This window comes from Bombus terrestris, chromosome 5 (assembly GCF_910591885.1).
Source record: "Bombus terrestris chromosome 5, iyBomTerr1.2, whole genome shotgun sequence".
NCBI lineage: Eukaryota > Metazoa > Arthropoda > Insecta > Hymenoptera > Apidae > Bombus > Bombus terrestris.
Window position 1 is genome coordinate 9178236 of NC_063273.1, and position 21150 is coordinate 9199385.

General features: G+C 42.2%; 1 protein-coding gene and 1 long non-coding RNA gene across 5 annotated transcripts in view; one reads left to right on the plus strand and one right to left on the minus strand.

The window, feature by feature from the left end:
• LOC100643801 (protein grainyhead) overlaps positions 1–21150 on the minus strand; it is a 161890-nt gene that overhangs the window by 88492 nt on the left and 52248 nt on the right. The gene's annotated exons all lie outside the window — the stretch shown is intronic.
• The window catches only part of LOC125385119, a 196303-nt gene that overhangs the window by 76601 nt on the left and 98552 nt on the right, over positions 1–21150 (plus strand). The window contains exon 2 of the long non-coding RNA XR_007224089.1: positions 17159–17242. This is a non-coding gene — a long non-coding RNA (uncharacterized LOC125385119). The remainder of the gene's footprint in view (positions 1–17158; positions 17243–21150) is intronic.

Consider the following 21150-nt stretch of genomic DNA (forward strand, 5'->3'; position numbering starts at 1 on the left):
GAAATCGAGCACGGGTTTTCGAGCTCGTGGCTCTCACCAAGCTCCACCTTCGTCAGCCTATCTCGCGAACTGGCTGGTCGAGTCGCAGCGATGCGCATTCATTAATATGATAATCATCCAATACGTATACGGTGCCTCTCGACGATCATCGTTTTCGTTGTCTTCATCATCGTCCTCGGCGTAGACCGCGCGTTTATACGGCGAAACACCATCGTAAACTTGTCGATGCACGATCGATAAACGAGATCACCGGTGACGTTTGTGATCGACGCTCGATGAATATCGCGGCGGGCAAAGAGTTTACGGGACGCGATTATCGAGAGCGCGTATCGGAAGAGTATCGCGGGCCTGCCCCGGTGCAGCGTCGATCGGATCGAGAAGCGGACGACAACGCGTTTCCCGCGGTCTGAGGCGCACGCACGATACGCGCCTCTCTTCTTCGAATAACGAAGAGAACGAAAACACAGATCGGTGTATATATTTCCCTGTATTTCCCTTTTTCCTCGTCCACCGTTCGTCGAGATCGGACGAGAGTCGCGTTTTCTTCCTTCTCTTCACCGTCACTTCTCCGTGTCCCGATACGTTTTCACGTATCTCCGCTTATTTCGTTATCGTGCCTCCGCCTTCACCGCCGCCTCCTGCGTCTTTCTCATCCTCCAGCTTCTTCTCCTCCTCCACAAGGCTCCACCGTCACCACCGCCACCACCACCACTACCACCTCACCTCCACCACCTTCGTCCTCTGTCTCTTCTTCTTCTTCCACCTCCAGGTTTCTTCACCCTTCTCCGCTCAAAGCGAGACTCACCTCACTACCTTCTACGCCTTCGCGTACTTCTTCCTCCCGCTTCTTATCCTTCTCTCTGTATCCTGCTATCTTAAGTAATTTTCCCCAACTAATTACCACCGAACGATTCTCCACCGCCACCTTCACCTTCCACCGGAAGGTCACCGTCTTTCGCACTCCTCCGCTCGATCCTTCTCGACCTTTTGCTCTCGCAACGACCTTTTCCTCCCAATCGTACTCAGGACCGCCGTACACCGGCGTACGATCGCGTACACAGCGCACCGACTAATTTTCGGGACGAACTTTCCGGTTCGGTGTCTTGTATTGGACTGTGCAGAAGTGGCACCTTCCAGTTTCTGAACTTACATCTTGTCAGGTAAGTGTGAGCTTTACCCGTGTGTCCCCCGGTACACACGACAGAGACACGTTCAGCGTGTGCGTGTGCGTGGCGCGCGCGCGCTCACACACGGCAGCGCTGCGTGTGCCGGGGCCCGCCTCTATCCCTACCACGTACTTCGCGTTGATCCTTCTGTCTCTTTCTTGCTAGCGGAACGACGATCGCCGCCATACGTGTTTGATAGCGGCACTCTCTCGTCGGTCCCCGAGCCAGCGGGTCTCGTGTATACGCTCTTACACGCGTCCTACCTGCACGCACACATTCTACACACGCGTCTACGGATTTTACCCCCGTGTGCCGACCGTACACCACTGGTAGTCTTCGTTCACTCGCGTATACGCGTCTCTCTCCTTCTCCCACTTCTGTCTCGTTCCCTCTCGCTTTTCTCCCTTCTTCTTCAACCAGTGAGAAACCTAGGACTCCCTCTTCCTTCGTTCTATATGCCTCTTACCACCTCTTTCTCTAGGTGCGTAAGTGCGTGACTCCGGTTGTTGCGGGGACGTTTAACGTGTCGCGATTGCGTCCTATCCCCCCACCTGGCAAGCTTCAGTTTCCATACGTACGGTAGCAGGAAGACGGAGAAATAAGAGGAAGGAGGCGAGAGAAGGGAGGACAAGGTGGGGGTAGTTTATACAGCAGGGAGGAAAGGGTGATTCTTTCATTAGGCTCTTCCGGGGGTGAGCTTCGAGGACGTCGGGTACCGGCCACTGGATCGCCACGTTGTGTTTCTGGTTTCACGATGATAGCATTCCTCGGTGTGACTGACCGATATTTTCTGTTGTTGTTGTTTGTCCCTGATCGGTGAATGCGTTTCGTGCCGTAGATTGTTGGAAATGGGATTTAGCGAGGGATCTTTCGGTGATTGAAGAAGTGACGGTACCTTTAGATTTTGAAACAGTCGTGGATATAGTTGGATTCTGTTAGGAGTATCCGCGTGCCTCGTGGAAGCGAGAAGTAAAACGTAAGATACGTTTTATCACGAGACATGTTATTACGTAAAGGTTCGTCTGCATGAACGCAAAGGGTCGATACCCTTAACCAAGAGACAGTTCTCTTCTAAGCACTCGTAAAATATTCAAAATTTTACGAAACATATGTTTACGTTATACTTTATTTCACCATTGAAAGTTACCGCTCAAAGATCTATATTATTTTTTGGAATAATCATTGCAAATGTAATGCTTACCTACGAAATATTTCCATAAAGCTGATCTTTCACCGACAATCGGATTTTTCTCGAAGGTAGCAGCACGATGTTCGATGCTGTGCACGACGGCAGAGTGGAATATCGGATCTTAGGAAACAGCCTGGACGAGTGAAAGGAGTTAGAAAAAGACGCGTAACACACGTGGCTGGGCGCCATCGGCGTTAACTATATATTGGCCTATGATTAAATACCACGAAACACGTCGGTGTCGGCAAAACCGAGCGAACGTTAGATTTTATCGGAACGATCCGCTAATCGAGTGGCGCTATAGAACTGGTATGACCTTCCGTATGCGCACTGCTGGTGGAACGAGTTAAGAGATCAGACACGTAGATTCTCGTCTTCTGCTACGAATAATTCAGCAGAACAACCTCGGGCGTGGAAAAGCAACGATCTCCATTACCCCCGATCTTTTTTCCCCGATGGAAACTCGAGTCGAAAGTTTCGCGCTCTGCAATGTCACCGCTAACTATCTCGATCATCTCGGTTCGGTCAAAGACCCAATGCGTGTGAAATCTGGGCGGATCCTCTTTCTTCTAGGGCGTTTTACGAAAGAGATACCGACGATTTGAACAGTTTTCGTTAATCTTGGTTTGAAGTTGTGTTTCATCGGTTAAAAGCAATTAAAATACTCGTGTTTGTTCAACGTTGAACATCAACGAAAATTTCGTGAATATTGATTTTCCCTGAGTATCGTACGCCATTCGAAATTTTGTCGAAACTAACAGTACCTGCGAAATGTTTAAGCGTATTTTTCGAAAGAACGCCATCAATTTCGACTCAATGCAAAAGTCTCAATTTCGATAATTGTGCGATACCCAATTTCGAAAGTGTTCAATCATCGATTGAAAAGCTAAGAATCCAACTGTATCTATTTGAGAAGATTGGCGACAAAAGTCCAAAAAGAAGATATCACAGTGAGCGACATCCTTCTCCAACTACGGAACCTAAATCTCTGTTCCATCAATCGAACCTTTCCACCGAAGAATGTTACGAGTTCGCGCGAGAAAATTGAAGATAGAAGTCCAGATAAGAAAAAAAAAGAAAAGAAAAGAATGTCACAGTGTAACGTTGCTGCTAATTACAGAACCTAAATGTCTACCCTGCCTATCGAACCTTTCCATCGAAGAATGCGAGGAGTTGACGCGAGCGAACGTCGCGGCATCCGACGAATCCGTTCGAATTTAATGAAAACGCTTTCATCGGGGCTCTATGTCACCCAGAGCACGCCCGTAATGATTGAATTCGCCCGTTTCAGCAGAACCTCGGGCGTGGAAAACGCGGATCTCCGCTTCTTGCGAGCTTCGGCCTTTTTTCCTCTCCTCTCCTCTCCTCTTGTCGTTCTATGTCCCTCTCTGTCTCTTCACCACGCCTTCGAAACGCGTTAGACTTCGAGTTTCACCTCTTCGCCGGAGTTGTGCGCACCTAGGCTATTTTAACGAAGCCGTGGTGCACGCGGTTCGCAAATAAGAGATAGTTTCACGACCGGCTCGTCGCTCCACGACCATTTTTCCATGCTTGTCGATCCGCGTTTACGCCCATAACAGATGCGGTCCTCGTAGCCGATCTCATAGCTATAACGAGGCTGCTGCCGATCCAGAGCACCGGCATGGGCTCTTCCGACCGGCCCGGGAGAGAAAAGGGAAACAGCGCGGCGAAGAGAAGTCGGAAGGCCGAGGGGAAAAAAACCGGTGAAGAGCGTTAGGTACTGTTGATCGAGTAAAATCTTGACCTGTTCGAACCAGTTTCGTTAATGATCCGGTGACACTGTATTTATTAGCCGACTCTCGTCTCTGTTTTGTGAGCGAAATTTTTCAAATGGAGAGCAAAGAACGGTGTTATTCTCGTATTATTTTTTAATATTATACAGAAATACAGAAAGTATTTCCACGTATCGTTGTATTTAGCACTTCATAAGTTACACGCGCGGTCGACTTGATTCATGAATTTTTAGTACGATTCGAAGACTAAAACCTTGAATATAAACACGTGTCTAGAGAGTACAATTTTATCGAATAATAACAAATTTTATTTATCGTTCTTCTCCAGTATCTCTTGCTTATCGTAATGTAGAATCATTGTTATTATCGATTAAATTATACACGAAATGGTAGGCTCTTTGACGTACTCAAACTTTGCTTCTTCCTGAATTAAACGATTCGAAGATTGAACCAATGGATTTCGTAGGTAGAAAGTGGCGAGTGACGCCTCGTAAATTACGTATAAATCTAACGATGTCGATCAGGTTTCGTTAACGAACCCAACGACACTTCCTGCATTAGTTAACATCGTTGACTTGTCGTATAAAATTCTACTCGTCTTAAGTTCGATTTCGCCATGGTAATTACATCGGAGACATTTCCACGGTATCGTTACGTCTAATGAAACCTCAGCCGCTTAACGCTTAGATTCAGATCGATAGGTTATTTTTATCGTTCCACGATGCGTTCGTGTGTCTATCGAATAAAGATAGGAAAATTAAATGCCAAAGTATAGACGGCATATCGAGCACGTTAAAGTTTTATTTCCTGATCGTGCTTGGCGAAAGTGGTCGTGTAGTTTTCCCGTTAGCGACGAATTATTTGATGTTGATTCAGCGGTCGTAAGTAGTAAGCGCCTGTTACTGGTCAGACGTATCGCGAAACACCGCTATCGTCAAGTCTTATTAGAATATATTACGATCCATTAGGGAATCAATTAAAAAAAACTTCTTACAATATTCTTATCTAAATATTCTCTGAAACTACACGTACGCCGGGCATTAGAACGTTCAATTTAGAATTTTTTAGACAGCTTTCTTCCAACTCGTCAAATATAAATTTTAATCATACGTTTCTTTAATCGAACGCTTTATTGCCTCTAAATATCACTTTCTCTTTGTCCTTCTCATTATCCTATAACATTCTAACAGTTCTTTTTTTTAAACTTAATATACTTTTCCATTGCTTTCCACGTTGAATAATTTCTGACTAGCGGATACCATTCTTTTCCCTGAGCATTTCACATTGTTCTATAACGAGTACATTTGTGCAACTTGTGAATTTTCCAAGAGTATATCGTATGTGTTCCACGCTACATATAACTTGTCATAATGTGTTACATTACCATAAAATAATTTCAGGTGTTGGCGGCAAAAATACTGTGCGCGATATCAATCTGGAAAGAGTTTAGAAATCCAGTAACGTGAAATTCCTCTCGATAGAAATCATCGGCAATCTTGATCGGAAATCGCATCGAACGACGCTATCGGGTATTTTCTCTCGCTCGAATTACCTTTCCACTTACACAATCGTGTGACGCTTTACGAAGATTCCCGCGAAGCTTCTTCACGACGAGTTGAGCGAGCAAGAGATCGAGGTAGAAAGGCGGGGCGGTTTAGTCGAACGAACACACAAGAGACGGAACAGGGATTACACGCGTCGCGGTTGAAGCGCTTCGGACGATTTATCGGCTCTCCTTTCGAATTCTTGCCGCGCTTCATAAAAACGACGTCGCACGTTATGTCCGTGCGACGCGGCCAGCCCGCGTATAACCGTGAATTGTCGTTACGTTTGTCATTGTCGTTGTAAATAAAAGGGCCTGGCCGGCAATCGTATCTGACCAGGGACCGCGGCGAGAAAGAGAGATCTACCGCAGATATTCTCGAGTAAACGAGTATCCCCTCGCGTACGCAGCGACAGTAATGTCAAACCATGCTCTTTTATTGCTCACCAGTTTCTTCCCCCTCTTATTCTCTCTCTCTCTCTTTCTCTTTTTCTTATTTTGTTTCGTTATTTAGACATTTAAAATTACTCAATTCGCTTCCCTTAGACATTTAAGATCAATTAATTTTCTTCCTCTGGACATTTAAAATTATTTAATTTTCTTTCTTTAGCTTTTGAAAATTATTTCGCTTGCCTGCCTCGGCTATTTACGCTCGTACAATAATCGTACGTTCGCTTTAACGTCATTTAATTTTCTCCCCTTTGATCTGATTCCTCCTCTGCTGGCTTTGATCGAGAGCCCTCGCGTCCTTCCTCGTATAATTTCTTTCTCTTCCAAACTAGCGCGCGTCTTCGTAGTGATGTGAGTTCGAATTTCTGGCGCGGGGTTGGGAGGAAGTTCAGTTTGGAACGTGGCTCGAATTTAAATGACCGCGCTTAGTCGGTCTCTTCTTTTCGGGACAGATCGAGATAAAATGAAGTTTTCACCGGAATCTTGGATGAACGAGATTGAGAAAAGAAATGGTTGAAGGGTGGATTCTATTTTTAATTCTGTTGAATTTCCTAGTCTAGTTATTTGATATTTTGAGCGTATGTATGTACATGTATACTATTTAAATAATACAAAACTGATCAAATTATAAGAAGTGGAAGCACAGGAAATGTAAGTAAGCAAATAAATTTGAGATATAAAGAAAGATGTCAAATATCGATCAGCAAGACTTTAGACACTCACTAGATTTAAAACAATGATAAACTAATTTACGTACGCGAGATAAAGCTGCTTGAAACTTGTCAACTGTCTATATCATTGTCTATGTCAATCTATTATATCGATCTTAAGATGTTTTGAAAATGTTACAAGAAACGTAGCATAATAAATACATCGTATAAAATTATGTCTATTATCACTGTCGTTATCGCTTATTTATTATAAAATTAACGTACGTAATAGAACACATATTTTAATATATCCTTATATAAATCTCGTACAAGGAACAGATCTCTAAATCCTCCTGAAAAACCAAACAACTTTTTCCTGTCAATAGAAATTGATATTAGCACGTTATCGTCACGTACCCTTATAATAATTTATACCGAGCTGCGTTGCATAATCTTTTCTAATTACCATGTTCCATTCCGATATTAAATACGCTCGCAAAGATCTGTCCACTTCCATTAAAATGTTTCTTGCAAGCTAATTGCGGAAAACTTCTTCTAAACCTTCCGTGGACTCGCCTCGAAAATCCGGAAAACATTAATACATTAAATAGTCCATGTCGTATACATATTTGCGTTCTTAATTTCCACGTATGTCCAATGTACAAAATGGTCGAACTAACTGAGAAGAAAAAAAAATAAACCAAAAATAAAGAAAAAAAAAATGGAAGCGGGAAGACAAAAATAACCACATCATCCAAGAGAAATGTACCGTGAATTAATTATATCGTGTTGTGCAACGTGCGCCACCGATCGAATTTCGACGGACGGTCGTGCGAAATTGCGCAATTTTTCGCGAGACGTGTCGTTTTCCGGCCGAATGCCCCGCAGAAATTAATCTGAAAAGCGGAACACTTTCGAAGCCAGCCATTGGAAAACGAAAATTATTTAGCAGATTTTTCTGAGGGTCCTGTCTACAACTGGAACAGCCAAAGCTTTGCGCACCGATTTGTTAGGACAGTAACGCTAATTCTCCTCGGATATTTTTCTTTTACAAGTAATTGCGTTCATACACGTTTCAGGAAACGATTTTGTAATAGAAAGCTACGAGTAGGAAATTACTTTACTATTTACCAATGAACAAACTCTTCGTCTTTTAAAATTTGACTTCTTCTTTGTATGCTTACGATCTTTAATAAAATAACATGTATGTGTATTCCATATCGCTAAAGAAATAAACGATCGTCAAAAGAGTTTTATGATCGCGTGAGAAAATCTAGACTCGTCAAAAGAAGTACGCAGCCTATTCTTCTTAACAATCTTACGGTTTTATTAAACTTTGCGTATTTCCAGTAATCTGCAATAGTTTTCCCTATCTTCGTGTCTCGTTTATGGCTGCCAATACATTTTTGTTTGATAATGACTGAACCAATTTCTAACACGAGGCATCACCCTGTGGAAAAATGTTAAATTTCACACGTCGACTCTGTCATTCCCCGCGTCAACTCGGTTCGTAAGGTGCATTCCGCGGGTCAATCGAACCGATCTGCTCGACGTGTCGAGATTTCACGTTCGGTACGAAATACGTGAAGTAAACGAGCGAGGTCGGCGTTTTCCGCTCTCACTACCGGCACCTGAAATCAAACGAGACTATTCGGTTACCCGGTGTGGCAACATTTCACGCGGAACGAGCGACGTCTAACGCGCAGATACGATAAACCGATCGATCCTTTTTTTGCTTCTGCCCCACGCCCGACACCCACTAAGTCGTCCCGCGCAAAAACTTGAAATTATCTGCGATACACGCTCGAACATACAGCATTCGAGATGTAACAGTCGATAAGAGGACACGAGTCCGTGAAAAATCGTAGAACGACCGGTAGCTGGAGCGTCGATAAACGATAAGCGTTGTTTCTGTTTGTGCTTTTATTTATTGTTTCACCGAAGATTGTTGCCGGAGATTGTTATCGAGATGAGCCTTGCGGTGAAGCTTTGTCCAATTTACCTGCATTCGAATTTTATTGTTATTCGAATAAATCATTCGTAACTGTAATTAATCGCATTCAGAGAATAAATTAGAATTTTCATCAATTTTCTGCATATTCTATCGTGGCAGTGATTTTTTTTTTGTACAAAGAGAAAACAGTGGTCCGAATTTTCGACAGAGAATACGTAAGTTTGAGCAACTTGAAATCTTTTTAACAGTATGAAATTTGCCATTTGTTTGACTCGAAAGGACAGCAGTTATCATTATTATAATAATAGAATGAGTATTAATTAAGATAAATACAACGAACAAAAGAATGTACATATGGAATATACACATATAACAATATAATTAATGCTGTAATCAACATTAAATTTCACAAACGCGTATCTCCTTCCTGCATTATGCATGCACTTGAAATCAGGTTATTCAAGCTCTAACGTGAATCTTAGTAACGTGACCAATTCGAACGAGACATTAGATTCATGTTTCATAATTCATTTTCTCTACTTGCCACGCAACTAGTTGCCTGTCGTAGCCTGGTCAAAATGTATCTCACAGATCGACGGACGTAATTACTTCTGCAAGTCAAGCATTTTATTTAGGTTGATCGTTTCGTTTCGTCTTCCATGTCGGGTAGTTTTAGTTAACATGCTCGTGAGAAGTTGTACGATAATCGATGGAGTAATTGCCTGTTGAACAGAGCGGGGCTATGCGCACAGCTCGTCGTGAAACTGGCATACAAATCTTCTGCATGTAATACGGCCGCTGGTAATTCCAGGCAGATCGAAGAACAGCGAAACGAAGAGAGGCAGGGTAATTCTCGCTACAATAACATCGAATGGAATCGGCCGATGGAACTTTGAATTCCCAAGCGCGCCGTTCTAACTCGAGCATTCCCATGGATTTCCATCGGAAACGGCGCAGAATCTCCACTACCATAAAGCGTCTCAGAGGCATCGGGCTGCTCGAATATCGACATAAATTGAAAACGAAACGTTGCAAACGAGCTCCGCGTTGCCTGGGATCCGCCCACGCGGTTCAATTCCCATAATCAACCGGTTGCTTATTAATCGATCCTCGGTGACTTCGCTGCGCCGTTTCGACGCCAGTAAAATCGAAATAGTATCGAACCTGGATCGGGTAAAACCAGCGTTTCAGGTTAATCGCGGTATACGCGACGCGTAATAGCGCGAAACACTCGGTTTCCTTGGGCTTAATCGACGATTCGAGCACGGAGGAAGCATGGAAAAGGCAAACGGGAGAGTTAGGCTGGGATAGCGCGCGCACAGATTTTAATGGGACGCGGCCATCGATGAGTGGCGAACATTAAAACGAATCAGCTCGCATGCAACGACCGAGATACCCATCGACGATCGCGTTTGCCCGCGTTGCAGCGGGATTCGCGACAGGAACCAGTCTGTAACTGCTCGCGATTACCCTCTTTCAGCTCGGCGACGAGTTAGCGGAATGGCTCTGCTAGCCGCGAAGAGGTGTGAATTTATTTGAACATCCTCTTCGCCAGTTCTATGTGACGCTGGTTGTACGATACTTGCACTTTAGGCTCCTTATTTTGATGGAAAGATACAGGTTGTGTGGTGTTTTCTTGATACGAGGTTTTCTTAATCTTTGCTGAAGTAGACCTTATTTCGCAGTAGTTTCATTATACGAGATTTTCATTTCATTTTGAGAATATCACTCCGTGATATCTACGTGGCCCTACATTTACATACGATATTTGTCCTTTAAGTTTCTTATTTTCATATGACAAAGACGAGATGCGTAACGCGTCGCAGATATAAATTAAAATTTTGTAGGGATAGGGTATTGGATTGCATTCAGTTGGAGAAAGCTGGAGCACAAGACGTTTCACAGATATAGATTCTGTTTCTTAGATTCCTCTTATGGTGTCCTTTTCAGGTTTCTTTTATCGTTCAACGATTCTCAAGTATAATTTCCATGGTTTCGATACAGGAAAGAGAACCCCGCAGTGTTGCGTAGGCTGAACTTCGGTAAAAGTACTACCTAACGATATAGAAACGATCGAGTCGTTATGAGATGCTTATATCGAAGCGTAGAAAGCGATGCAATTCTCAGCGGTAATTTATGTGACATTTTGACTACCGCGTACGCTTTGAACACATACTATATACTGACAAAATATTACATACCAGCGAACGATTAGGTCTCTGATAATTCGCTACCTCAGGATAAAACCGATATAAAATCAGAGTAATGGATCACTGACCTCTTCCATCTAACCTAAAGCCACCAGGTAGCCGATCAAAACGCTGGAAACTAAAAGACGAGGGTCTATCGTGAATTACCTATCGCCAGTAAAATTACGTATAGGTGGTTATAACTCATAGAGCATGGCGACAACTCTACCATGTAAAATCTAATTTTATTCCATAAACGCTGCACGGTCGAGGGAGCATATCGAACCGCCTTCGATCCGTTTACCGCGACAATTAGTCGAGCTCATTAATAATCGTTATCGAAGCATACCGTCGGTTTTATTACGGTGTTTCCTGTGACACGGTGTTGGCCGGGTGTTCGAGTTTATCGTCAAACCAACGTATTTTCACCAACGACAAACTGGTCCCATGACCGTCTTATCGCCTCGAGAAGACTAGCATAACATCCGGAATTAATAGTAATACACGAAATATTTCGTGCTGCTTGTGTGCTTCGTATGAGAACGATGGCATATAAATATTACGTAATTACATTTACCCCCGGCTTCCCTGTTATCGCGTTATCGAGGCAAAGAGGAGAACTTTCCTGTGAACCAGTTGGTACCAGTGCGGCGGTCGACCGAACACGAGATAAATTTCACCCACGTATCGACGATGATATCGACTTATTCAACGTCCGCTACCTCGTATAAGTGATTTAGGACCGTATCGAAAATAGATTCGCGCGATCGAAACCGTGGCAATGCTAATTTATCGATCGCCGCAATAAATCTGTCAAAGGCAGCCGATCGCCTTTTAGACGCTGCTTATTAAATTGACGTCAGCCACTGCGTTTTCCACGCACGGAAGCTGCGTGCTCGTTTGATGCCGGATTAAGTTTATACCGTTGATATCGGTGGAATGTTATCTACTCCTGTGCATTGTAAAAGTCGAGCTTGTCTAAGGAGCTTTGGCTTGATACAAGTCGAATATAATGGATTGCGTAATTGAAATGTTAACGAGGCTTTTGCTCGGTTTTATTCTTCGATAGAGCAGTCGAGTTTTGTGCGTGTTCGTATCATAAACGTCGAGATTATCTTACCCGGTATCTCGCGAAATGTGGATAAAAATATGAGAAGTCGCATGAAATAAATTAGACTTACCAATCTGTAGTGTCGATAGTTTATCAAACTCGTGGTATAACGTATATTAAAATGAATTACTAGAATCACGCTGTTCTCTGAATGATATGTACGTTTACATGGCATCCTCGAAATATTTTAGACTTAGTTCAATTTACATTTGTACGTGCACATCTCGTATATTTACATGCAAGCATTTTTCCCAAATAGATTTACTTGCTCGAATAAAACTCGTTCTTTTAAAATTAAATCGAGTTGATACATGAAGTTATTAAAGTGGCTATTGATGTTTGATGATGATGAGAGAAAGCCTATCGGAACATTAAAAAATTTCCCCGAATATCTGCGTACGAAAATTCGATTAATAATCATTACAGCTGAAAGACGAAGCTGACGTCTAAATAAAAAATACCTTGCATATTTCTCTAACTATCCGCTACTTAAATACTAATAATTACCATCTACAATTATAGTGTTACAAGTTAAAATATCAAAATAATATAGCCGCTACTTAAAATAATATTTCTGTCGCCCTAAAAAGTTGCAGGTTCTCTATCAATCCCTGCTAAAAGCCTACCAGGATAGACATATTACTCCGAACTAAATACCAAGTGTCACACAAAATAGCAGCTTGCGATATGACCCACGATAAATCCGGCCGAACAAATCTTCCTTCCCTTCACATTCCACCGTCTAATCGATTCACGTCCACATCCTTGCCAAACGAACGATGGAACAATTATTTCGGTTGTATCGGGTAGGCGCGACAGAGACGAACGCTCGGGCTTAATTATCGCATGCCAGCGGATCACGGGGCCATTAAGGCGAATCTGTTCGCGGAATGGCGACGATCATTGCGGCTCGCTTACGATCTACGAACGGCACGGATCGCGCCGAACATTAAACGCAGAATGTCCCCGGGGGAAAACGATCATTGTGCCCGGATGGTTATGCGACCAGGGCGGCGAACGCACGAGCCTTGGCTCGTTTGCGTTCAGCCAATTAAACGATCCCGCGACGATCGACCGCGCACGCGCGATCATCCTGGCGTCTGTCGCGATCCGAAGTGATTTCATTTCACCCCGGGGAAGCTAAACGATTATTAAGAGAGAATAATCGGCGTCATTTTCGGCAGAATTATCAAGATCTTGCGATCCTTAGGAAGATGATATTGGACGTTTGGGAAGATTCCAAAGTTTGTCTTTGTGGAATTTCGTTGAACTTCAGCTTCTCTTTGCTGATATTTTAACTACACCTTTTTAATCGTGTATATCATTACAGTCAAATATACATGTACATTTGACAAGTTTATGAATTTGATTTTCTTCCAAAACGAGGCTTCTCATATAGTATTATCAGTGTATAGCTTTTTAATTCTCGATTTTCGTCTTATTTCGAATCTTCTTGATTTTACTTCAGTGTCACTAATGTAGACGCTTTGTCTAAACGATGCAGCACAGTGCGATTCTAAAGAATAAGGAGTTTAATGTCTTTAATTCGTTTGATATCTTTGATTATTTTGAGGGATATTTCACGGAAAGCTTTCGAAATTTTCGCCCTATCATCGACAATGTCTGAAACGATGGTATTTATTCAACGAAAGTATTTATTCAATTCAGTATTTATTGCCAACGAATTCCGTATTCTGTGTTTTCTTTCATTTATTTACGTTCTGTTGAAATTATAGGTTGTTTTTAATATTTCTAGGTTATAAGCAGCCCATGATAATATTGCTGGGTTCTGAAGGGAAGATTATAGAAGCCGTATAGCGGTTCGATTAAATTGATGTGCCGTATCTATTAGTAGTTTCAGTGAAATCCCGTCGATGAGCAATAAAGCTGGATGAGGAGGAGCGTCGCGTTATTTAACGTCAATCTACGAAGGCTGATATTACATGTACGAGGAGGATCTCGGTAAAGATCGATATAACGGGACGCTTCTCTAAATTCGTTATTACTTTCCTAATAAATACTGAGAAAAAAGAACGAATTGATTTATAACCTAACAAATATTCTCTCCTCGTCATTAGCCAATTAATAGCGCTGTTCGACGTTACGAAATAACGCAATTAATCTAATTAAAAACAAGAGGACGGAAAAATAAGAGGAAGGAAGAACGGGAGACTATAAATTGAGAAATTCTACTCTGTTCTGCGTTCTCCTTCTTTGATATTTATGCATTTGTAAGAAACGCGAGTGCGCAAGAACGTGCAGCCACAGAACATGCAAAAATGTGCAGCCACAGAACATGCAAAAATGTGCAGCCGCAGAACATGTAAAAATGTATGAAATATCTAAAGTAAAAGACCCGTTACAATATTCAGAGGATGAAGCAAATCTCTGTTGATATTTTGCTTCCTTAATCCGGTTCGTTAAAATATAAATTTGCATAGACGTTGCGGTCTAACCATAATTGATCCAACTAAAAAAAAAAGAAAAAGAAATGCAACGACAGAGAACCAATGATAGAAGAAATGGAAGGGAAGTGAAGTAAAAGCAAACTCACCTGTAAACGAAGCAATTCAACTGTAAACCACGAATTTCCCTTCTTAAAGCAGCGAAAGGTGGCAGGAACACTCGATACTATGAAACACTGTAATTAATCCATCGAAAAAAAATACAAGAGGAAGAAACAGAGAAATGAAGTGCAGAGAAAGGAAAGGTTGTTCAAACACCTCTCGCGATACGTTATCTATTTTCTCGAACGATTTACCTGTCTCGGCCTATTTTACACGCCTCTTCCTTCATTCCGAGCACACCCTTCGCTATTTGTTTCTTTAATGGCCTTCTCCTCGCTACCAACGATCGTCTTATCGTCATATCAATCTATATGCGCGTACGCTCAATACAATCTGCTTACCAATTGCATTACATCATGCCATCTTTTTGTCCACCGTCATCTGATAACTGGCGACTCTCGTCTCCTTATCCATCCACGTGTATCCTTTCAGAACTGTTCTCTCTCGTTCGACGACGGGGAAAAATATACTTTATGAAAAAGTGAAAAAAGGAAAGAGTAAGTACGATCGTGTCGTTTCGTATGGTTTTAACGTGTGGTCAAGAAAGGCAGTTCGTGCAGATAAATCTGCGGGGTTCTGTTAAATATTGACAACGTGGAACAGATTACAGTGCGATACCGTCTACCATTGGCCGGCACGAAAGCCCCTTGTTTGTCGTTCGGTTGCACGCACCGTGATAATCGATCCGATGATTTGCAATCGCGTGCTGCGCAGAATTTGTTTTGTCCGTTTCTTTCTCATTTGCCAAGAATTATTTATTTTACGGCCGGCTATGGAAGAATTATCGTGACAGATTAATCGGCCGCGTGCACCGCAACGTTCCGCGTGTTTTTCAACGAATTAATCTATTTTCTGATATCAGGAATATGACGCGTCGCGTCAGGTGCCATCCGCACTGTAATTAACGTAAGAAAATTATCGTGTTTCTCGATCAAAATGCGTTTATAATTGAATTAACATTTCTGTAAAAAGAAGCAGTTCCGAAGGCGGCGGAAATAGAGGAGTAGTTGCCTAAATTGGACTGTCATGTCGTTCGTGTTGGATCATTATGGTAATTTGACGTATGTCAATTTATTCAGAAAGTTGGTGCACTGAGTCGATTATTAGTTGCAACAGTTTGGTCGATCATAATTATTAGTTACAATTCTTGTGTACCTTCACGCAAGCCAGTTTCCCGATTTTTCACCTTCCTACAACGACTGAGCTATAATCAATTTGGACCGTATAATTGATAGCACACGTAGCTTAAACTTCAAGTCACTTGATACAATCACTGTCATTTTCTAATACATTCAACGACATGCTGGCAGCTGCTTACCAAAGTTAAATATCCAGGGCATTATCTTATTTTATTTAACCGCTCTATATACATATATTTGCGCTAAGTATCATTCTTATAGGGTAGTTTCAAATTCCACCGATACATTCATAACGGCGCTAACGAAATTTCAAAATATTTTTTACAACGCGCATAATATATTCACGATAGATGTCTACGAGCTTTTCCTATTTATAGATAGACAAAATTCGTATCAGACATTATCGCGCGATAATACGGCGGCAAATCGAGGATACAGAGATCAATTAAATTCAACGATCCTCGGCTAAGTGACATTTCAAGCAATTCCACGAGCCATCCACGCGCCTGGCGATCAGAGTATCTCTCGAGTGACCGATCGTTTCAAACGCGTTCTCCAAAGGCCTCTCGGCCAGTATATCAAGAATTTTTATCGCCTGTCCGCGGTTACGCCGCGAAACCTTTCGAAATTATCCGCGTACAACGTTTTTTCCATTTCACACTAGCCATCCGCGCATCAACGCGCCGCTGACCTTTTCGTTGACCGCGCGTGCGATACGCAGCAACGCGCGATAAGTCCGCGAAACGATCGAAGCACGTGCGACTCTTTCCGCCGCTATCGACACTTCGATATCGAAGTGAACGTTCGCAGGTGAAACGTTTCCATGCGATCGTCTCCGTTGCAAAAGTTTATTCCATCGTGTATTGCTGGATATGTAGAAGCGTTTCGTGCAATAGATCGCGAATAGTTGGAGTGAATGACGCTACGATTCGATCGACCTTTGATTGATAAATTAAGCTGCCAACGCGCAGGATTATATTGGTTGGAAACGGTAATAGATTTTAACATACGTGTGTAATGCAAATTTCCATGTTTCTGGGAAGAAAAGAGCGAAGAATACGAGAGAAGGGCGGGAATGAGATATATGAAATGCAAGGATATACGTAAATTTAGGTTGTATTAAAGGTTCGAATGATTCTCGTGTATATTTAGTAGGACATCGTTATATATCTATAAGTGTAAGAAATTTATACCTAGAAGAAAATAACAGATAGGGGAAGAAAAGTGGAAAGGAAAGTAGAAAGGAGGTAGCGGAGAGTGGAAGGGGAAGTGGACGATATGAAGCACGAGAATAAACGCGAAGCGTTTTATGGCGAATTAAGCAAAAGTTAAATCGCTCTCGTGCACATAAAAATGTATATTTTGCTCTCTTCCTTTCTTTAATGACTTGATTACGCCGTTTAATAAAGACGAAATAACGATAAATAATAATTTTCTGTGTCACAGGATTGGAAATCTGGAAGCGGCAACCTGTTCAGAGGACTTAAAAGAGCCTAATTATCCAGTTTCAACAATCACGTGAGTCTTTAAGTACGTATATTAAAAGATTACAAAATTTCATTTTCTGTCTTTTGCTCTTTAATCAAGGCTTTTAATATCGCACGCGAAATTCAAGTTTCTCTCTCCTCGAATTATGCAAATTTCGATGGCTCGTTTAAGCGAAAAATCGAGAAAATAAGCTGAGACACGCGTTCATCGCACTTTCCACCGTATTCTTTCTTTTTCATTTCTCGCTAGCGAATATACTCCGACAAGAACGGGCCAAAAATCCTCGATTTCTAATCAATCCTATCGTCTCGAATCGACGCGGATTTCGCGATGATAAATATTCATGAGGCCGAGTGCGAGCAGCTCGAACGAGCAAACGACCGAATCACTTTGTCGACAAATAAGTACGTACGTTGTTTCGTGAATGTCGCGGCTCGAGATAACCTGGCTCGATATCTCGATTTTCGTCGGAACACACGCGGAACTGTTTCACGCGCGAAGTAACGCTTAACATTTAACCGCGCGTGATATGAAATCCTCGCGCGGCAGACAGCCCGCACGTCTAGATGTCGTATCACGTTTAAGAAACGCGCCACGTACCAGACTCGAGAGAAACGGATTAAAATATCAAAGATAGCCTGCGGCTCACCACCGAGTCTCCGTTCCTTCTTTCCAAAATGATATATACGCGTATCTTCTATATAATATACATATTATATATATACGTGAAATATGAAGTTTCGTTCGAATATTTACGAACTTTTAGAGTTTTCATGGTTGACAAAAAATATTGATGCGGTGGTATCTTATTTTATCGATTGGTCAATCGCGTATAATACAGACGTATGCCAGATTTATCGCTTTTTAATCCTTACAGTTTCACCTTATTTAATTAGTCGCAAATATTTACCTACAATTTTAAGTTTACGTCTATTATACGCAAACATTTGGGTATTTGGAAACTTCGCTTCGCATTCCATTCGGAAATACATTATAATTTGTTATTTGTATCACGTGCACTATTTACTCTTATTTTCGTTTGTTTATCATTCGTTATAATTTCGTAGCCAGCTTCTGATGAATCATTCTACTTCGTAATGTTGAATATACCGCCTAGTCGGCCGATTATCATGAGAATTAAGAGGTTTAACGAATTACAAAAATGTACGAATTACTCGAATTTGTAGCACCTGATACACAAAGAACATTTTAAAAGGAGTTCTGGTCGATTAAATACACCAACGAACCAACCGAAAATATTTAAAACTTTGGACATTCAATGAATACTTCATCCTGCCAATTCTACGAAATGATCACTAAATACACCTAAACTTTCTATCTAACGAAAGTGTTCGCAGAGACGCTTCTCTTGCATCGGATCTTTCTATCGCGTTACAATAAGGATCAAAATAACAAAGGTATAAAGGTGCCTGGTGTCCGTGTCACGAGCAATTGGACGCGAACAGTCTATAGGTCCAAAGAGACCCATTGGTGGCGAGCCCATCGAGGAGCAAAAATAGGGGAGACAAAGAGCGACGAAGAGGGAATCGATCGGTCATTACCATAATTTGTATATGAGTGCCACCTGGAAGGTTAGCCGGCCAGTATACGACGCGAATCTCCCCCTTGTATTTTTCTCTCTCTTTGGCGTCTTTTTTCGGCTACTTTCTCCCTCCAGCCCTTTTCTGTCTTCCTTTCTCGAACGAAGGTATGTGCTGGTCAAGACGACACGCCTGACCGTGTTCCTCCATCGTGGTCGTCGCGTCGTTGTTCGTCGTGGTAGCCAGGAGAAAAACGAGTTCGTTGAAAAGCAGCGGCGATCGAGCGGCGGATTCTCGTCGAAGGGAATCGCTCGTTCCCGAGGCAAGAGAGCGGAATTCTCCGACTTTTTCTCGCGCGATCCACGCCGGGTCTAGGTAGAAATCGCCTAGGACGTTTGCACGTGTCGATCGTTGCTTTTTCATCGTGGTAGCCGCGTAGACGATGCGACGGATGTGCTTGAAACGCCACGGCGCGAAATCACGCAATGTCGTTTCACGAATAGTTCTGTCGAATTTGTTCTCGAACGAGCAAAACCGTGTTAACTGTCCGCTCTTATTGAGTAGGTAACGACGCACTCTAAGTTATCACTAAGCGTGTATGTGTGTGCGTGCGCGTGTTAAAGGTCTACGTCGTTTTCCATTACCGCACAACGACCGGTTGATTTACTGTCCGATCGATTTCAGAATGATTTTCGAAACGGTGAGCTAGTAGGAATTCGCACGAGGAGAATAGAAATAAATGTAGAAGAGACGCCTCTGACTATCGAAAATATCGAAATATATCGAAAATATGTAATGATATATGGAACAATCGTTAATCGATGATCAATGTCACGATTCGTACAGGATATTCTCTTTTCTTGGTCATACACCGCAATCTGTATAGATGCTCGCGAGCATGACACATTCTCTCTACGTGCATCGATATCTCCGCATGTCACCACCGGTGGGTGATTCACCAGGCATTTTTATCGCGGATCTCTTGCGGAATAATTTACCAAGCAATAATGCCAGTGAAGTCAGAAACTAGAAAATTATATACGTTTTTTACAATTTGACAATTTTATAATTCATGTGAAATAGCGCGATTGAAATCATTCGTAATTTGCAAGATTCACATGTATAAAATTTCGTACGAGTCCACGGTCATCCAACAGAAATATCTCGCTCGAATCACTGACAGGAAAAAACGAATCTTTTGCAAATGGAGGCAATCTAAGAGCAGTAAAAGCGGACAGCTTGCGTAAGAGGTGCCCGTTTGCTCCGCGGAAAGTTTCCAGCCGGCGATTTGCATATCGAGACGGCTGCGGAGGACGCGTTCGCGTTCCAGAGAAAGTTTCGACGTGCGTTATCGCGAACGCGCGTGCTCTGTACCACGGTAGCAAAACGGTAAATTACGAGAGTGTCTTAATTTTGTAACGAGATAAGAGACGAGGAAACGTCGTATGGAAAACGTAGTCGGTGAGATTTTCTTCAAAACGGAAAGATCTGGGACAGGTCTGATTTTTAATTGGCGTGAGGTTGTCACTTTAACGTTATGCAAGTGATTTATGTAATCGAATTAAATCAACTGGCCATGGCTTTGTTCTATATGAATTTTATGACAAGATGCACGATTTTGGAGACTAGATCCGAGGAAGGGAATTTTATCATTGTTTTGTAAAATATGGGAAATATAAGGATCAAATATGATCGTAACGAATATGACAAATATCATAATTCTTCTAAAACGAATCCAATTACCCAGAATCTTCAGAAGAGTTCAATTCGTGAAGTGATCATGTTGCACGAACAAATGTAATTATAACGATTAACGAATTGATACAAACTACGCTACGTTCTTTTTAAATGAATCAAATTACTTGGAATTTTCAGAAAAATTCAATTCATGAATTGATCAGATTGCACGAAACAAATGTAATTGTAATGATTAACGAACCACAACTACAAACTACGCTACTCTAATTGGAATTACAAACAGAAAATTCATTTCACGAATTGATCGCATTGCACGAATAAATTAGCAAACGCTCGTCAATCAGGCCAAATTGGTGGCAATCGGAATCTTGAGAATCGTAAATAGAAAAATTCGTCCTCATTTGCTCCAATTTCTCAGAAACGCGTCCAATTTCTCTTTCGTGTATTCAAAGCAAAAAAGAAGAACAGGAAAGTCGCAAGAAAACGAGGAGAAAGATCGAGAGCGCCGGAGGCGGTATCCTTCGATCCGTCTCCTCGCATTAAGTCTCGCGGTGATAAATCAAAAAATTTCTGGAAAGGTCAAGGCGCTCGTTATCTCGCCGGTGACAGTGTCCAAGATTTTTACGAGCATCCGTGAATACCTCGTGCTCTTTCCTCTCACAGATTCTCGTGTTTTTCGAGAGGGGCGATGACAGGTCTCCGGAGACTGCG